This window comes from Octodon degus, unplaced genomic scaffold, assembly GCF_000260255.1.
Source record: "Octodon degus isolate 3935 unplaced genomic scaffold, OctDeg1.0 scaffold00052, whole genome shotgun sequence".
Lineage (NCBI taxonomy): Eukaryota > Metazoa > Chordata > Mammalia > Rodentia > Octodontidae > Octodon > Octodon degus.
Window position 1 is genome coordinate 7,110,012 of NW_004524628.1, and position 6,043 is coordinate 7,116,054.

A 6,043-nucleotide genomic window follows, 5' to 3' on the forward strand; every position below is an offset into this window, starting at 1 on the left:
GGTTCAATCTCAGGGCAATTCTTCAAAAAAGAAAAATTGGATATCAAAGTGCCCATCAAAGAGATTCGTAAAACAAACCATAATGCACTCAGCATTATTCTATGATAAAGTGACACGGCCTAGGTGGCTTAACCATCAGAAATGTGTTGTCTCACGGATCTGGAGTCTGGGAGTCCAGGACTGAGGGGTGAGGAGGTCCTCCTCATGGTCATCTTCCTCTTCACATCATCTCTTCCTGTCTGCATGGCCAAATTCCCCTTCTTACAAACACACCAGTCGTCTGAATGGGAGCCCACCCTCACAACCGCATCTTAACCTGATTACCTGTCTAATTCCACTGTCTCCAAAGAAAGCCATATGTTCTGAGACACTGGGGTTGCATTTGTTTTTAGTCAAGGTACCACAATTCAACCCACAGCCCACAGGATGGATGCCAGGTGGCCAAGGCAGAGAAGGAGGGCTGTCTGCATGTAGAAAGCATAAAACCTCCAGGCATAGTAGGGACACACGAGACACAGTCTTTATGCCTGTATACATTCAATTCCTGTATAAAGTGTGTGTGTGTGTGTGGACATGAACACGCATATGTAGGTGTATTTCTTTAACTTCTGAAAAGAATCAGAGTACAACATTTATCTTTTTTGAAGAATGAACTAGAAATAATTAAAGAGACTTGAACTTTTCATCTATTGGCTTCCTACATTATCTGAATCATATTGCACATACTCCCATATATGTCATATATCAATAGACACACGACATGCTTCTTATTCTTTTCTGCATTCTACTTAAAATATAAATTGTGCATTAAAGATAGGAGATGACTGATACACACGTCCTCAGGATAGATTTTCCATGCCAGGCATGCCCTGTGCTCTGGGTCCCTGTCCGTACTTGTAGCTCTTCAAGGGCTGTGTTTGCTCTAACCCAGTCATGTGAGGCCGACATGGTTGGTCAGGAAATCAGCCACACGGGCAGTCATAGGGAGGAGATGATGGTGCAGAAACCCAGGCCGATCCTCACGTGGAGGGTGGCTGAATCAATGAAGAGAGAAAGGGCTTCTGGCCAACCAGGCGACATCAGGAAGGCATCTCTGCATCTCTCAGGCTGTCACACTCCTGCTACCTGGTTAGGCTCAGGGCATTACTTCCACCTTTGCAGCCTCCTCTTTAACCCAGTCCTTAGTGAGCTCCACCTGATGGGACGTAGCCACTCGCTTCCTGTGCACCTGCGGCTCCTCGGAGCAGAGCAGATTGTGCATTGCAGGACTTAATCCTCTGGCAGAACCTGATCATAAAAGGCCGCCTTCATCTCTGCTGCTCTGCCCTCTGCTTTGCCTTACACAATCAACCATCTTCGTCTTCTATGAAGAAGCCGTGACTCATGGTCCATGGAACGTTCTGACTCCATCGGGACAACAGGTGCTATCTTGACATCCTCTCTGGACCTAGAGGCTAATGAGTGGTTCAGATTTAAAATGTTGCCCCCAAATCTTATGTGTCCATTGCTGAGGCCTCTGGAAGGTGATTAGTCATGGGGGTATTCGCTGTGCTACAGGAAGTGAGGTCTCCTTGGAAGGGGTGGGTCACAGCAGGCGTGAACTACACGGGTGTTCCCTGTCCCTGGCTCCTCCCTTCTTTCCCACTGGTTGCTGGTCGTTGTGGGTGAGCAGCGCACCTCTGCCATGCTCTTACCCCATGCTGCTTCTGCCTGGGCACCCGCTGACCCTGGACTGAACCCTCTGAAACCATGGGCCAAACTAAACTGCTTTAACTCGTGGATGTTGGGTATTCCATCCCAGAGATGAGTCCGCTTGCTCAATACTCCACTGCCATCCATACCTTCCCCTTCTCAGTGACAGCCCCCTCCCCTGGCTGCGAGCCAGGGCCACAGGCAGTCCCCTGGCTGCTGTGCAGACCACCAAGCCCTGTGCTATCTTTCCCCTTTCTCTAACCATGTCACCCCTCTTCTCCACCTCCAGCACCACGACCTCTACCTCAGGCTGTGCTCATGTCTGACCATTCATTCCACAAATAGTGGCAGAGTACCCCACTGTTCAGCTTACCATGAGACTCCACGGTCAGGAGCCAGGCCTGTCCTTGAGCAGTGACTCAGAAATAGGCCATGTTAATAGCATGTAGCAGGCACACTGGCCACCAGAAGAGAGAGATCCTTCTCACAGGAGGGGAGGTGGAGGGCTTCTTGGGGAAGGTGACAGATACATCAGTATCACAGGGATCATTAGGGAGAGCAGGTTGAGAGATAGGTGGGGAAGAACACCTGGGGCTAAGGGGACAGCCAAGGCCAAGGTCCAGGGGCAGCAAAAGCTGGACAAGCCTGCAGGCATCTCTGCTCTGGGGCACAGAAAGAAGGGAGGTTCAGGAAGGATCATGTGGGTGGTACCCAGCAGCATGGGCTCCATCCAGGTGCAGTGAGGCTGGAGACATTCAGAGCTTTATTCTGGCAAGTTCGCTGTGCTCATTTCCTAGGCCTGACATGACCAAGTGCCTCACATGAGGTGAAGTACACATAGCAGTAATTCTCCAGTGGCTCAGGGAGCCACAAGTCCAAAGAGTAGGTGTCAGGAAAGCCAAGCCTCCTACTTGCCTCCTCCAGCTCTGGCAGCTCCAGGCATCCCTTGGCTTATAGCCACAAAGCTCCCCCTCTGCCTCCTCCCTTGTATCTTTCTTCTTTCCTTCTCTTATGAGGACTCTTGGCATTGAATTTAGGGCCCACCCTAATCTCAGATGATCTTGTCTCAAGATCCTTCATTTCATTTCATCTACAAAGACCTTATTTCTTCCAAATAAGGTCTTGTTCCCAGGTTTAAGGGCATAGATGCTTTGTGGGGAGGCCACTGTTCAACCCTACAATAACTCCAGCAGCAACACTGAGAAATAAACTCCAAATGGGGCCAGCCTCACCCTCGCCCGACCTATACAGTGGCTGTCAGGATGGAGCTCGAGGGCTGAAACATTGAGATCCTTGGGCTCTGACCTCACAGAAGCCCTGTTCTCGAACCTTTCAACTCTCCTGCAGAGGCCTTATGGGTGGCGTGACCCTGCCAAGAGTTCCCAAAACCACAGCCACCAGCATCAGTCCACGCCCACCTCTGCGGGGTCTTCTACACTGAGCAAAGTGAATCCCTACAGTGCCTGCCTGCTGAACTGCTTAACGTACAGATGTTCCTCTGGTTCCAGCCCAATTAACCCACCGCAAACAGAAAACACTGTACACAGAAAACGTATGGAAGTCACCTATCCTACAGAGCACGACTGTTTAGGGGAAATACACATTGTGAAGTCGTGACGCCTCTTGTCACAGTCCTGGGGCTCACAGAGAGGTGGACTCACTGCCACTGCAGACCCTCACTACAGACAATCACACAGGCATAGCTCTACTACAGGAAAAGCCCAAACTCCAAATGTGAAGTCTAATCGGAATCACAGTTGCTGTCACTCGTGCACCATCATAAAGAACAACCATAAAGTGGACCATCTTAAGTCGGGACCATTTGGGGCTCCTCTTTCATCTCTCTGAGTGCTGTCTGACTAACGTAATTCTTTTTCTTCTGCCCCAGGCCCTCACAACCTCCCTTTCTGGATGAGCTAAGCTGCAGAGAGCCTATGACCACACCCATCCATCGTCCGTGTCCTCATCCATCCTCGCTGTGTTTTTACCCTGGCGACAGAGTAAATAAATATGGCAGCATCGTTCTTCACAATGAAAACATCCAAAATCTCTCTCCTTCTGGTATCTAGCACTCTACTCTCAACTGAAAACAGACCTGACACTGGAGATGGAAAATGCCTCCAGTTCCATGTTCCCAGTCCCAACCCTCAGCTAATGTCACCTGTATAAAGCAGGAGTGGCCAGATGTCTGCATGTGACAGCTCCATGGCGGTGACCAAGTCCGTCTCTTCTGTTGAGCAGCCAACTTATCCATCCTCATTCTCTAAGAGAGGAAACCCTAAAGGGAGCTCTGTTCTCCTTATCCTCGGATTCCACATCACAGACTCAACCCACCGCCTGTCAGAAATACTCAGAGAAAACCTCTATGTGCATTGAACATGCACAGATCATTTCTTTGCCATTATTCCTTAAACAATGCAGCGTGGCTACTATTTGCATAGCACTGACAGTGTACTGGGTATTTTTAGTCATGTAGAGAGGTTTAAAGTGTATGGGAGGATGTGCGTGGGGCACAGGCAAACACTTGGCCGAGAGAGAGAGAGAGAGAGACAGAGAGAGAGAGAGAGACAGAGAGAGAGAGAGAGAGACTTACTGAGGTTGCATTTCTCACTTGCCAACTGGTTCCTTCACCAAGCTGGATTAAAGGGAGGCCCCCAAAGTTCTCCAGTCCTAAAATGCTCTAAATAGATCAGGTTGTGCTCCCCAAATCTTTGTGCATTTAACAATAGTAAATACAGCAAATAATCTGAGAGCAGAAAGCACTCCCCTTCTGGTCTGTGGAATGTTTCTTCCTTGGGAAATCCAGAAAAGTGCCATCCCTGGGTTCTGGGAGCTCAGAGCTGAGGGGAGAAGGGGTCCCATCTGCACCAGCTTGCCTTCCCACTGGACTGCCTGCGACTCCAGGCCTGCGTCACCACAGCCCCATGATGAGTGGAATCATCATGTACTGCAGAGATGGACCAGCAGCAGTGTTTAACATTAAAAACATAAAGAAACAAAATAAAAGGAATGTTGTCCCCTCATGAAAGCACAATAGTTTAACCACCCCCTTTCAAATAAAGATACTTTAACATCAGATCTGATGTGTAGCTTAGAGGCAAGGGGTTCCCTTACCATGTGCAAAGTCCTTAGTTCACTCCTCAGCATGGCAAAATTAATTAGTTAACTAATTAATCAATTAATTACAAGCTGAAATCAGAATTCTGAATCTCCATTGATGAAGGAAGTTAGCCATAAGGGAACACTGTGGAATCCACTACTTAAAGTGCATAGCACTTTTTATTGATCTGAATGTTGGCCTTAAAGTTTATCCTGTTTTGAAGGAAGCTGAAGAGACAGTGCATAGTCTGATGGATTATAGAGCTCTTTTGGCCAAAGAAAGCTTTGAATGCAAAATTTGAGTCAAACTCAGTCCTCTCCTCACCAATATTGATGACAAATCCTTTGCCGCCGTGTGTTCTTTCCACCTACTGTCGCATAGTCAAGACCGCCTTGCTAGTAAATTATTTTTTTTTTTTTCTCAGAACGCCTTCAGGGCAGGTTTGGCTGGCTTGAGTTGTGGGGATCGAACCACAGCAACCTGAGCCTGACTGCTTTGTTGAGGGGCGGGCCCCCTAGCAAATTATTTTTTATGAGGCTGTTTCCTTCCACAAAGGAATAATCACATCCGAAAGATGCCTGTCTTCTAGGGAGCAGCGAGAGGTCATAAAACCCCATTCATCAGCTTCTCGGTTGTTGTCATCTTCTCTTCATTCACGCTGGAACTTAAAATGGTCCTGCTGCATCTTTATTGTCCTGTCTACAGTAAATACCTTTTATCCTGTTACTCGCTACAAACTCCACCGTGACTTCCAACATTCGAATGGACTCCTTTGTTCTATGCATGAATGTTAATAAAAGATGTTGTGCTTGGTGTGGGCTGAACTGTGTTCACTGAAAAGATAGGTTGAAATCCTAACCTGGGACCCAAGAGGGCGACCTTCTAGGGAAACATGGCCTTTCCAGATGCACCCAGGTAAGATGAGCTCAGTTAGGTTAAGGCAGTTCTTGCCCTAGGTGACTGGCGCCCTTTTGATAAACAAAAGCTGGAAACAGAGCCACTCACAGACAACAGAGCAGAGACTAAGGTGACACTTCCACGAATCGAAACAAGCCGAGGATCACAGTAACCCCCAGGTGCTAGGAAGAGATGTGGGAGCATCCTGGTGTGGAACCGTCAGGGGCAGCAAGGGCCTGCCGCCTTCTGGCTTTGGGATGCCCCACTTCTATTTTTATTTATTTATTTATTTGTGTGTGTGTGTGTGTGTGTGTGTGTGTGTGTGTGTGTGGCCAGCTCAACCCACCAGGGGGC